Genomic DNA, 12762 nt, shown 5'->3' with positions numbered 1-12762 from the left:
ATAAGAAAAAACATATAGCCCCATCAAAAATGGGGAGGAGAAATGAACAGACACTTCCTCAAAGAAGAAATTCAAATGGCCAAAATACACATGAAAAAAATGCTTCACATCACTCATTATCAGAAAGATGAAAATAGAAACTACAGTGAGGTACCATCTTACATCATAGAATCGGGTATTCACACATCACCAAGAGCAAGAACAATCAGTCCTGACAAGGATGTGGGGAGAAAGGAACTCTCATTCACTGCTGGTGTGAATGCCATCTAGTCCAGTCTTTATGGAAAACAATATGGAGATTTCTCAAAAAACTGTAAATTGGGGCCAGAGAGATAGCATGGAAGTGAGGTGTTTGCCTTGCATACAGAAGGACAGTAGTTTGGTGGGTCGTTTGAATCTTGGTCTGGAAGTTGACGCGTCTCGGTCTCAGGCTTGGGGCCTGTGATCTCCGTCGCTGGAGACTCTGCTGCGGCTGGGAAATCTTCAAGGATGGCCTCTTCAGAACTGGACCAGTTATATTATTATTATATTATTAAAAATACCCTGTCATTAAGAAACATTGGTCAAGAACCCAACCTGAAGAAGTTATTAGATAAAATAGGAGATGAGATCATTGTAGTACATCAGCTCCTGAATAAATTGGAATCAGAAATTCTGTATCATGAACAAACCAATATTTCACTCAAGGAACTGTTGGACTCCCTAGAGGAGAATCATAAAGATGTGGAACATCTCAAAGAAAACATTCCCCCTTACTTGCCTCAGTTAACAGTTACCCAGAACTGTGTCAATGAATCCCAGGTGGACACAGGAAAATCAGTCCCACCTGAACCTACAAAGAAGCCCCCAAAATAACAAACAATGATTAAGGAAATGCTATTTATAACTGCTGAGGAATTCAGTGGCATTCCTTCATATATGAAATCTCGCCTAACCTATTGTCAAATTAATGATGTCATTAAAGAAATCAACACGGCCGTAGTTAGTAAATATAAGATTTTACATCAGCCAAAGAAATCTGTATCACAGATTTATGGATGAAGAAACAAAGGATACCAAAGGTCACTATTTTATAGTGGAAGCCGACATAAAGGAGTTCAAAACTTTGAAAGTTGACGAGAGGTTTCATGTGATCACGAATATATTATGACACTGCCAGAGGTTATCAGAGGTCCAAGGAAAAGGACTTACCCGATATGTTATAACCTGAGATTGAGCTTTGATTCATCAAAGGGTGTAGATGCTATTCCTATCTTTTCCTTGTGTATGATTTCTTTAGCTTTGTCATTTTCTTATAAAAATAAACCTGTTCAAGTACACCCTATATAGTTTATAATATGCTTCCTTTCAGCAAATATCTAAATCTAGCTTATATGAGCTTCTGTGCTAGGCATGTACTAGAACTGAAAAAGGACCAGGTCCAATTTTCTTGTTGAGTGAGGCCCAATGCTTCGTGCTCCAGTGATAGAAGAGCCAATGGAAGAAAGCCAGAAGATCAAGAAATGTGTGGGAATTGGGAGTCATCAATGTCTGTTTTATCACAGCTCACCTGTTGTGAATTTGGTGTAAATCTCTCTAAATTTGTAACAAAACTCCATATATTTCTATAGAAAAATATATGGAGATGGTGAAGAATAGGAAACAGTCAGCTGAAGTCATGCTGGTTCTTACAGGAGGCCCATTTCTGACATGGCGCACCCCACACGGGCCCTTGAGTACTGCTGAGAGGAAGCACCACAGGGTGCTCCATAGAAAAAAGAAAGAAAAATATGTTAAAGTAACATGAGCACATCAGTTTGATAAAGATGGTGGAGAATGGGTCCATTGTAAGAAGTTAGCCATGCTTTCTTCAGCCTTGGGGGAATCTGTCTGGTATACAGGGAAGTGCCCTTGTCAAAGCATTAAATCTGACTAGTTAAGACTAGCACTGTCATCTGGTTTATAGAAAATATGGGAGGTGAAGGAACTAAGTTTTATCACAAATAAACCATTGGGCAGATGGGTTGTAACTATAACTAACCAAATGTCATGAAAATGTCTCAAAATAAATTTATGACTTAAGATTTAAATAAAAGGACAGTAGTTTGAATCCTGGCATCCCATATAGTCCTCCAAGCCTGCTAGGAGCAATTTTGAGCATAGAGCCAGGAGTAATGCTGCTGGGTGTGACCCAAAAACAAACAAAAACCTGTAAATTGAGCTCCCATATGATCCATCTATACCACTCCTAGGGATATGCCCTCAGAATACAAAAATACTATTCAAAAAGCCCTTCCTCACTCCTATATTCATTGTAGCACTATTTACAATAGCCAGACTGGAAACAACCAAGATGCCCTTAAACAGATGAATGGCTAAAAAAGCTGTGGTACATATTCACAATGGAATATTATGCAGCCATCAGAAGAGATGAAGTCATGAAATTTTCCTATATGTGTATGTACATGGAATCTATTATGTTGAGTGAAATAAGTCAGAGGGAGAGAGATAGACACAGAATAGTCTCACTCATCTATGGATTTTAAGAAAAATTAAAGGCATTATTGTAATAAGGCTCAGAGACCATAGAATTAAGGACTGGAAGGGCCAGAAGAACCGGCTCACAATTTGAAGCTCATCACAAAGAGTGGTGAATGCTGTTTGGGAATTAATTACACTAACAACTAGAATTATAGTGTTAAAGAATGAGAGTAGTGAAATGACTGTCATGAATACAGACAGGGATGAGGATTGGGGAAATGGTGCTGAGAATGTTGCTCTAGTAAAGGGGGGTATTCTGTTTATGACTGAAACCCATAAAGCATGGTTGTAATCAGGGTGTTTAAAAAATTCATTAAAAAATAAAAAAGAAAGAAAATTGGAAAAAAAAGTGGTTGTCCCAGCTTTTTTTTGTTTTTATTGTCTTGAATAATTGACTTCCATCCTTTTATTCTAAGCCTGTGTCTATTCTGTACTTTTCAATGTGTGTCTTGCAGACAACAGATATGCAATTTTTTGATTTCTGATCCAACCCTCTACTCTACATGACACTGAGACTATGGGGAAGTTTAGTCCGTTTAATGGGGAAGTTTAGTCCCTTGACATTTAAGGAGATTATAGACAGAGGTGGTTGCTATGCTATTATATTGTTTAGGGTTGTTTTTGTTATAATTGAGTGCTTGGGTTTTGTAGAACATCTCTGAGTAGTTCATTTAGGGTCGATTTGGTTAGCTTGACTAGTGCAAATTCCTTTTTTCTGAGAATGGTTATAGTCCTCCCTCCTATGTGAATGAGAGTTTTGCTGAGTAATGGACTCTAAGTTGGAAGTTTCTTTCATTCAGTAATTTAAATATGTCGTTCCACTGTCTTCTTGCTTGAATTGTTTCAAATGGGAGATCTGGCTTGATTCTTATGTTCCTTCCTTTGTACTTTAGGTATTTTTTTTATCTCTAATTGCTTTAAAGAATTTGTTTTTCTCTTATTTTTTGTTATTTGAATTAGTATATGCCTTGGTGTTGGTCTATTGGGTCTATTTTATTTATAACTCTTTTTTGCCTCTTGGATTTTCACAGGTGTCTCCAGAGAGTGGAAAATTTTTCTTGTATTATTTCCCTTTCTACTTATTTTTCACTTTTCCCCTTTTCATTACCTTATGATATTCTAAAAATTCATAGATTATTTTTTTGTCTTTGTTCATTAAGTACCTTACTTTTTACTCCAATGTTTTGTTTCTCATTTCTTATTTTTTACCCCACCCATTGTCTCCCATTTCTTTGTTTACTTCTTTGTTGTTTCTGGCCTTTATTTTGTCTTCGAGTTCATCCATACAATTTTCTATGTGTAATTCTGCTGTTGTGACTTGCTAGCATGTTTTTTAGTTCCCTTAGTTCCATTTGTATGGACTCTCTCATCTTCTGATAGAATTCTTCTTTGAATTGGGTGGATTTTTAGTCTATAGATTTCTTAATTTCTTTGATCAGTGATTCTTTGAATTCCATTGCTAAGGCATTAAATGCTGATTTTAAGTCTTCATCTATTGATTACATGTGTTTTGGAGGGCTTGGAAATCTGCGTTTCTTTCTGTATCTCTTGCTGTTGATGTCTTCCTAAGTTTCCTCATTGTCCGTTGCATAGGGTGGGTTGGGGTGTTGCAATCCCAAGGTGTGTTTTTTTAAAGAGGTCTGTAATGGTAGGAGACCTCCTCTGCCCTGCAGCTTGGAAGCAGGATTGTGGCCGCAGGGGTTGGGCCCTGCTCTGGTCTCCCTCCCAACTACCTCACGTGTGGCTGGTGGCTCAGCCCAAGCCCCTAGACCCTGCAGTTTCTGAGTGCAGTTGGTGTGACGGGAGTTGGGCCCAGTCTCAGGTCTCCCTCACTGCCATCTCACCGGTGGCTGGTGACTCAGCCCAAGCCCCTAGGCCCTGTGGCTTCTTAGCTGGGTTGTGGTGGCAGGGGTTGGGGGGACCATATGGGATGCCAGGGGATCAAACCATGGTCCATCCTAGGCTAGCACTTGCAAGGCAGATGCCTTACCTCTAGCTCTGGCCCCATTATTAATAATTCTTAAGATATTCCTTATTCTGAATAATTTTCAGAGTGCTTACTAATCATATGCTTTTACAATAAATTAAAATCATATGTGTATGTATTATCAAGTATTAATATTTGATTCATATTGATAATTCATTATTATATACTGTTCACCATAATGAAGTGAAAAGTTTGGTTATGCAATCTTTTCTATTATATACTTAGAACATCTCTTAGAATTCAGTGGTGGTTATTGTAGATGAGTCAGGGACTGCTCGTGTGTGAGGGAATATCTGTTGTAAGTCATCCAAAGTTATTGTTTAGTTTGTGCATGATAATAACAGGAAACTAACACAAGATACCTTATATCTGTATATAGTGGAAACAACTTATGAGTACTCATTGTTACTGACCTTTCATTTACTAACATTTTCATTATCTCAAACACAGAGCCCAAGTAGAGTATTTCCTAAGGGCAGAGCTGTGAGCAGACTCATGGTCTCTAACCAGCAATTCCCAGACAAGACCCTCAGCAACTGTGCCCTGGCCTCAGTTGAGGACTGACCTGCAGATCTATCAGGAGCAACACTGTCCTGGGACTGAGGACAAGGCTCTTGAGCCTGATTGTTGGTAAGAGCATGATGGGGGTGGAGGTGGGGAACCATCGTATGGAAACACTCCCTGGGTTTCTGTTGATGAGAATGTGCTGTTTGAAGCTAGATTTGAGACCAGTTTTGATTAGCCTTCACTTCAGGGGGCCCATGTCCCTGCCTACAGCTCTATTTCACAGGAAATCACAACGACACGACTCACAGATGGCTCCTGTGCCCAGAAATGTCACTGTAGACACTCCTCGATTACTCTGGACTGAATTACTGACAGAAGAAAATGTTTCATCACCAAACACAACAGGCAGAACAGATATTCCCTGGGATTATGCATTCTGGAGAGATGTGGTGGTTTTAATTGTCACTATAGTCTTTTGCCTCTGTGGCCTGGTGGGGAATGGGATTGTCATCTGGCTTTTGAGTGTCCGCTTGAAGAGGAACCACTTCTCTGTCTACATCCTCAACCTGGCCATCGCAGACTTCACTTATCTATTAAGCACTATTTGGGGGATTACATCCTGGCTCCCAATTTATCCTGATTATTTACTTTGGGTCGCAAACATTCTCTTCCTGTCTTCTTACACAGTGGGTCTAATCCTGCTCATGGCCATCAGCATTGAGCGCTGTGTGTCTGTGCTTCAGCCCATCTGGTACAAATATCATCGCCCAGCACATCTCTCTACCATTGTGTGTGTCCTCATATGGGTTTTCTTCCTTATTTTCAGCTTTATGTTAAATATATTTTATTATCTTGAGATTGAAGTGACATTTATAATGTGGGTCATATATAGACTTATATCCCTTCCAACTTTCTTGGTGCTCTTTGTGTCCAGTCTGATACTCTTCATCAAAGTTCAGTATTACTCGAGGCAGAGAAAGCCCAGCAGGGTCTACTGGACTATTGTAATCAATGTCCTGGTCTTCCTACTGCTTGGTGTGCCAAATGGAGTCTATATGGCCTGCACACTGTCCATGGAGTTCTATCTTCCTGGGATATGGATTTTCATGACCTTCCTCTGCCCCATGAATAGCGCAGTTAACCCCCTCATCTACTTCTTTATTGGACGATACAGGCAGCGAGGAGACAAAAAACCACTGCAAGAAGTACTCCAGAGGGCGCTGACAGATGAAGATGAGGAAGCTGAGAAGAGTATGAACCCTGTTCTTAAATAGCAAAAAAAATTCACAAAGAGGGGGGCTTCACTAAGTCCTCTTGTCTGACCTTGCAGACAAGCACAGATTCTGGGTGAATCCTCTGAATTTTCATCTAGCTCTTGAGTAACTGTGGGACTCTTCAGGAGAAGATGCGTTAATGTGGAGAGATCATTACACTCTTCATGAAAATGATTCACTTCTTGCATGACTACTAACCTCCTTTATTTCCCCTCTACAATACTTCTGTGATGTTTCCAGGATTTGTACTTGCCTTCCTTGGAGCACTTGTCTCAGGACCCCTGTGCCAGTGTGTTCTCTAGAGCAGTGGTCTGCAACCTTTTTTTTCAACTGAGCCAAATTTCGCCAAAACCACGATTAAAATTTATTTTGAGAGCCATACAGGATGTGCACTGACAGAGGCTAGGAGCAGAGAGTCCTGACTCCTGGTGCGGCTGCCGGGCACACAGAAGAGCCAAATTAAAAGTGTAAAGAGCCACATGTGGCTCGCAAGCCACAGGTTGCTGACCACTGCTCTAGAGAAATCTCAACTGTTTCTGAGCTGACCACAGTCTCAGTCTCATATCTCATCATGTGTTCTGGTGAGACCACTACATATGTGAGAAATTTATAGTTCCCTCTGAAGCCCACTGACTCTGTTGTCCTTGTATATTAGGGATCTCTCTAATGAAGTCAGAATAAATGTTCTGAGGTCTCTGGGTCACCATCAGCCCATGTTCCATGCTCACACATGTTCATGCATCCTAACAGCCCAGAGACATGTAGTGTCAATTCTGAACACTCAACTCTGCTGTCCTTCCCAAACATTACTGGGAGCATGAGGTGATATCAATAACACCCTGCCAACACCTGATGGGCCTGCTTCAATGTGGAGACCCTCTGAAAGACACATCTGGGTGTAGAAGAGGCACCTGTATAGTCTTGGAGAGGAATGGAAAAACAATGAACTCATCCAATTCTTACTGCTTCCTCTAACCCACAGAATGCTGAAGAGAGCTTTACCTATGTGTGTCAAACCCTGGTTAGTTCATGGTGTTTATGTGACTGTTTCATGTCCTGTAAAATCAAAGTTACATGAATAAAACCATAAATATGTAAATGTTCTGGTTGATTCTGAATATAGAACAAACTTTCTCTCCAGAGTGTATCATTATACACTCATTAGTGTTGTCATATCTTTAACTGGACATCTAATGCCGTTGCCATCTATGGATGTAATCTATACATTGGAACTAAAAGCTTAGCAAAAATTGTTATAATAAACTGAGAAATTCTGTATAAAAACTGTGCTTGACCATGCGAGGTAATGCTCCCCAGATGTAGGCCTTGAGAACAGGTATTAGTTGGGGAAAGAGGAAGCTCATCAAGGCACTAGAGGATTTTCTGAAACGGGCCATCATAATTCTATGATATTGTGTGTATATATATTAATTCAACCTTGCTAAGTGTTAAATTCATAGGTAATATGATCACATACAAAATAATTAGCAAATACTTTCCAGATATCTCAGGAAATCAAGACATACTAAGACTCGAAAGGGGACTGAGCACAAGGATGTTTGACATGTATGTTTTAAGCAAAACTGAGAATGGATGGAGATGTTGTTGGGAAAATTTATATCTTAAAGTAAAAAAAAAACATTGGGTTCATTTGAAGAATAATTCAAGGACAAAAGTCAATATAAAAGAAGTTTAGAAGAAATAGTTTTAGGAACTATGGTCAGACTGCACTGTTACAAGATTTATTTAATGTACCTTCAGAGTTATATGTGTTGCTTGGAAAGTCTTAGGTGTTCAAAAGTGGTCTTCTATGCGCCAGATTCACCATAAAATGAAAGAGAAAGATAAACCAATCTTAGAAAATTGCAATTTCAAAATTGCTGAAAATGGGCAAACAAAAATATCACATTGTTGTCCCAAAAGTTCTATCTGTATACATGCTAACACTGCCTGTTGTTGACAGACTCATTCAAACAGGTCGATGCATTTTATGTCATGGAAAGAAACATTTATTTTTCTCTCTTATCATTCTAAGAATAATTGTGATGTTTCGTGGCCTGTGTTGGTTCATATCACTCCAACAGGAAGCATTTTCTCTCTGTAGTAGGGTTGAGCCTGTTGACGGATGTGAAATCTCAAAACCCAGATATGGGACCCCCCCAAAGTCCACATCCAGGAAATAGAGTCGAACGAGATAAAGTAGGTGGCTGAAGGCAGAGATAGTATCTCTATCCTTATTCCCTCTCAGCACCCAGTTCTTCTTGAGAGTGAACAGTTCCATCTATGATTGTCTAGTGCTCCCTTCTCTGTCCGCAATGCATTCATTGACCATTTAAAAAATATGAGCAGCCCTAGAGTGCATAATCAAAATTAAAGAGTTTACAGTTGTGCTCCCTGGGCCAGGAAACATGGTCCCCACATGCAGAGGTTACAGGCATCTTCTCTCCTGAGATGGGCACTTACCTGTTTTCATGGTGGGTTGAGTTTTGGCCTTCCCTCTTCCTTTGCAGAAGCTCGTGTTTTCTCTGTACTATGTTATTCTCTCATCCTCTCCCTGCCCTTATTACTTCCAGATAAAATATATTTTTATTTCAAAAGAGAGAGAGAAATTCAAAATAAAATACTTCAAGGACACAATCTCCCAGTGTGGTATCCAAGGTCCACAGGAGAGCAGTGAGTTTAAATAGAGTTGGATGAGGTGAGCCTTGCAAGGCAACCCCTGAACCTGGAGATCTGAGGGAGAGAGAAGAGATGGGTAAGATGGGCAGAACCTCAGCTCATACAGGGACATGGAGGAAGCCATATTGACAGAGCTATGGACCTTGGTGGGATCCTCTGGCCAAAGGCCTGGATTCAGATAGAAGAAAGTTGACAACTACAATTAAGAGAGATTTATCCTGTCACACACTTTACACACATATAAATACATTTGTTGACAGGTTCCATATATTGCTCTGACCTATCATTTATTCATGGCATCTGTCCATTTTAGTGTTGTGATTAGGCCTAATCCAAACCTGGGAAATGGTGGCTCATGGTGACATGTAAAGACAGGATATTTGTGCAGTCATAGGAAAAACTCTCTGAAAGAAGCTTCAGGGAGATGGCCCATTTCTTGTAGGAGAGCATGGGTCCTTACACAGAGGCGGGCCATTAGTATGCAGAGGTTTGCTTGTGCACAAGAAGTTTAAGCAAAGGGAAGTGAAGGTCATTACTAGTCACAAGACCATGAGCTGATACTTGTGAACCTGCAGTGTGGCTTAGAGTGTGGGCACTCATCTCCCTCATCTGGGGTTGGCATCTCCTATGCACATGCCTGTAGATTCTCCTTTGGGGCCTATTGAGTCTTGAGATACACAGACTCCTATGGTCTGTGGTAAGCCATAAAAGTGGTTGCACTTAGTATTTCTGTTGCCCTGTTGCTTTTACTTCCTTTTCCTCTCCTCTGGTCCCCCTGTGACTAACCCCTGACCTTCGTCCCAACTTCATCTCTCTCTTTCTCTCTCCCCTTCCCTCTCCCTCTCTCTCTCCCCCTCCCTTTCTCTCTCCCCCTCCCTCTCCCTCTCTCTCCTCCTCTCCCTGTCCCTCTCTCTCTCCCCCTCTCCCTGTCCCTCTCTCTCTCCCCCCTCCCTCTCCCTCTCTCTCCCCCTCCCTGTCCCTCTCTCTCTCCCCCCTCCCTCTCCCTCTCTCTCCCCCTCCCTGTCCCTCTCTCTCTCTCCTCCCTCTCCTTGTCCCTCTCTCTCTCCCCCTCCCTGTCCCTCTCCCTCTCTGTCTTCTCTCTCTCTCTCTCTCTCTCTCTCTCTCTCTCTCTCTCTCTCTCTCTCTCTCTCTCTCTCCATTTTCCAATCTAGGGTTGGCTATAAGGCTCTTGGTTTCCCTATCTTGCCTATTCCCCTATAAAACCCGGTTTCCAGAAACACTTTTTTTTTTATGGGGGGGAAGCTAATTTTTTGTGTATATATTGTTTTAGATTTTTCATTTAAATACCATGGTTGCAAGGTTATTCATAATAGTTAACAGTTTTTTTTCACAGATAAAGTTGTTCATTATTGAGCTACAGTCCTACAAATTATCATAACCTTCATCTGTGCACATTTCTCACCACCAGTGTCAAACGATTCCCTATCAGCCTCCCTGATGCCCTCTCCCAACTGCCTCTGGCAGGTATTTTACTTCTCTCTTTCTATCCTTCTATCTATTTCTCTCTTTTCTTTTTTAAGAGAAATAATTTTTTGTGCAGACACCTTTTCCTATCAGGACCTTACCTCTAGGCCTTCTGACAGGTAAGAGTCAGTTTTATGGGGACCTTGGCTGGTCTCCTTAGGCGGAAGCCTTGTGCTGCTTTCCTAAGTGCTGCCACATCTCAGTACTTGTTATTTCAGCCAACACTATTCGAAATACCTGTTTCTCTGTTCACATACCAAATAATACTGCATACTTGGATTTTATGTTTGGATCATTACCTATATGTTGTAGTGGGGGATTTGGTTTGTTCTAATTTATTTAAGTAGAATTAATTTTAATTCCATTTCAAATGGATGTCTGTAGTTTTAAATTAAATAAATTCATATGGCTTCTATGCTAAGCCTTTTCCAAACAGCCACTTCTCTGCTCCTCTGGCTTTTTTTTTTTTTTTTTTTTTTTTGCCTCTGTCTCCCTTTCAGCTGCTCTCCAGGCTTCTTTGCTCCACCTCTCTTCTCTATCTAACTCTCCTTCTTATGGCCTCTCTTCCCCAAGGCAGACAACTCTACCTGCACATTCCAGGTGAGGGCAGTTCTGGTCATTCTAGTAAGATAAACAAGAAGTTGGGGGAGGAGATACACACATTTTCCACCTTTTTTGTATTATTACATCAATCACTATTAATAAGTCTAGAACATCCAAGTTTATTTTTATAAGCTTCTCTAAACAAAATCACAAGAATATTTCTGCAGATAATACTGTTTAAAAATGGCTGCTACATAAGATAGAAAATATAGCAACATAGCAATTAGGAATCATTCACTAGGCTAGATGAGAATTTTCAAAACTCTAACATGCATTTCCCCAGAATTGTGCAAACAAATATTAAAGCACTAAAGTTAGATACAAACTTTTCCTTTTGCAGTGAGGCTTAGAACAAAACAATAAGTTCCATACAGATAAAACACAATTTAACCAGCAACATAGTGGCCAGTGAAAACAGGATGAAGAGATTAGCCTAGGAGAAAGTTAAATTTTTGGAAGTAACCCAGGTGCAGGAAGCTGAGAAGCTTCTTCTCAGCTGCTTTTCAGCTGCTTTGGATTCTCCATCTTCACGTTCTGTGTTAGGCTGCTGGGGTCTCCTTGATAAGTTACTGCAGGTTAGGGTCCGAGGTCCTTACAAAAGGACATCTAGGAGAGGAAAGATGATAGACAGTGGTGTCTGGGATGCTGCCCATAGTCTTCAATCTTTCCCCTTCATTGCCTGTTTCTGTCTCACCTGAGTGGGCCTCTGCCACCATCGGTGATGGGCTAGCTGAGTGAGGCTGGGAGATGAATTGAAAGAACCTATGTCGATTGGGAGTATATCTGCTAGCTTTCACTGGTATTCCATCAAGTCTGGATACATTAGCAGCGTTTTTCCCCCTCTCTCCTTTCACAACACCAGACTCCACAGTCTCCCCATCACCAACGCTACACAGAAACTTCCTGGGATTGTTTCTCTTAATAGCTGTCCAGTGAACAAAGACATCTTCTTTGGTGTCATTTCTGTTGATAAATCCAGAACCATTCCCGACATTAAACCATTTAACAGTGCCCAGGATTTGAATTGCCAACACCAACTTGTCTACCTGGCTCGGTGCTTGGGTTTTCTTGGGTATCTTTGGTTGAATTGTTCTACAACTCTGAGTCTGCAGAGATGGTAGCTGGCTCATTATTCTTGGGAGATGGGGGTCTCTCTAGTTTAATGCCAAAAGTAAACATCAAATTATCATCTCTGGGGTGGCCTTAGGTTGAGAACTCGTCATCGCTGGGAGGCACTCTTCCCCTATTGTGGCATGTGAGCAGGAGAATCTCTAGGGAGCCTGGCATGCGCAGTCCAGAGTACGAAATGCAGGTAGATAGACCAGAGCAACATGAAGCCATTCAGACGGAATAGGAGCCATGTTCACTAGTGTTCCAGTGAAAGGCACAGCACGTTCAGTCCAGCTCGAGCGGGCTGTCACGGGGATAATCCACAAAAGGGTCAAGTCACTCACCATCGATGAGGTCTTCTTAGGTCCTCAGGTCCTGTGTCCATGTTTGAGAGCCAGTTGTTATTTTAATTATAAAATATAAAATCTTAGGGTGTTTGCCCTTCATGCAGAAGGTCATCGGTTCAAATCCCGGCACCCATATGGTCCCCTGAGCCTGCCAGGAGTGATTTCTGAGCACAGAGCCAGGAATAACCCCTGAGTGCTGCCAGGTGTGACCCCCCCCCAAAAAAAAAACCCAAATATATATAATCTAGTA

The 12762-nt window shown here is 41.1% G+C and overlaps 1 pseudogene; it reads left to right on the top strand.

Annotated features, from left to right (window-relative positions):
- The first annotated feature begins 489 nt into the window (after window positions 1–489).
- On the top strand, window positions 490–1210 carry LOC126019076 (spindle and kinetochore-associated protein 1-like; annotated as a pseudogene).
- Window positions 1211–12762: the final 11552 nt, after the last annotated feature.

Source organism: Suncus etruscus, chromosome 9, assembly GCF_024139225.1.
Source record: "Suncus etruscus isolate mSunEtr1 chromosome 9, mSunEtr1.pri.cur, whole genome shotgun sequence".
NCBI lineage: Eukaryota > Metazoa > Chordata > Mammalia > Eulipotyphla > Soricidae > Suncus > Suncus etruscus.
This window is presented reverse-complemented; position numbering and strand designations above follow the sequence as displayed.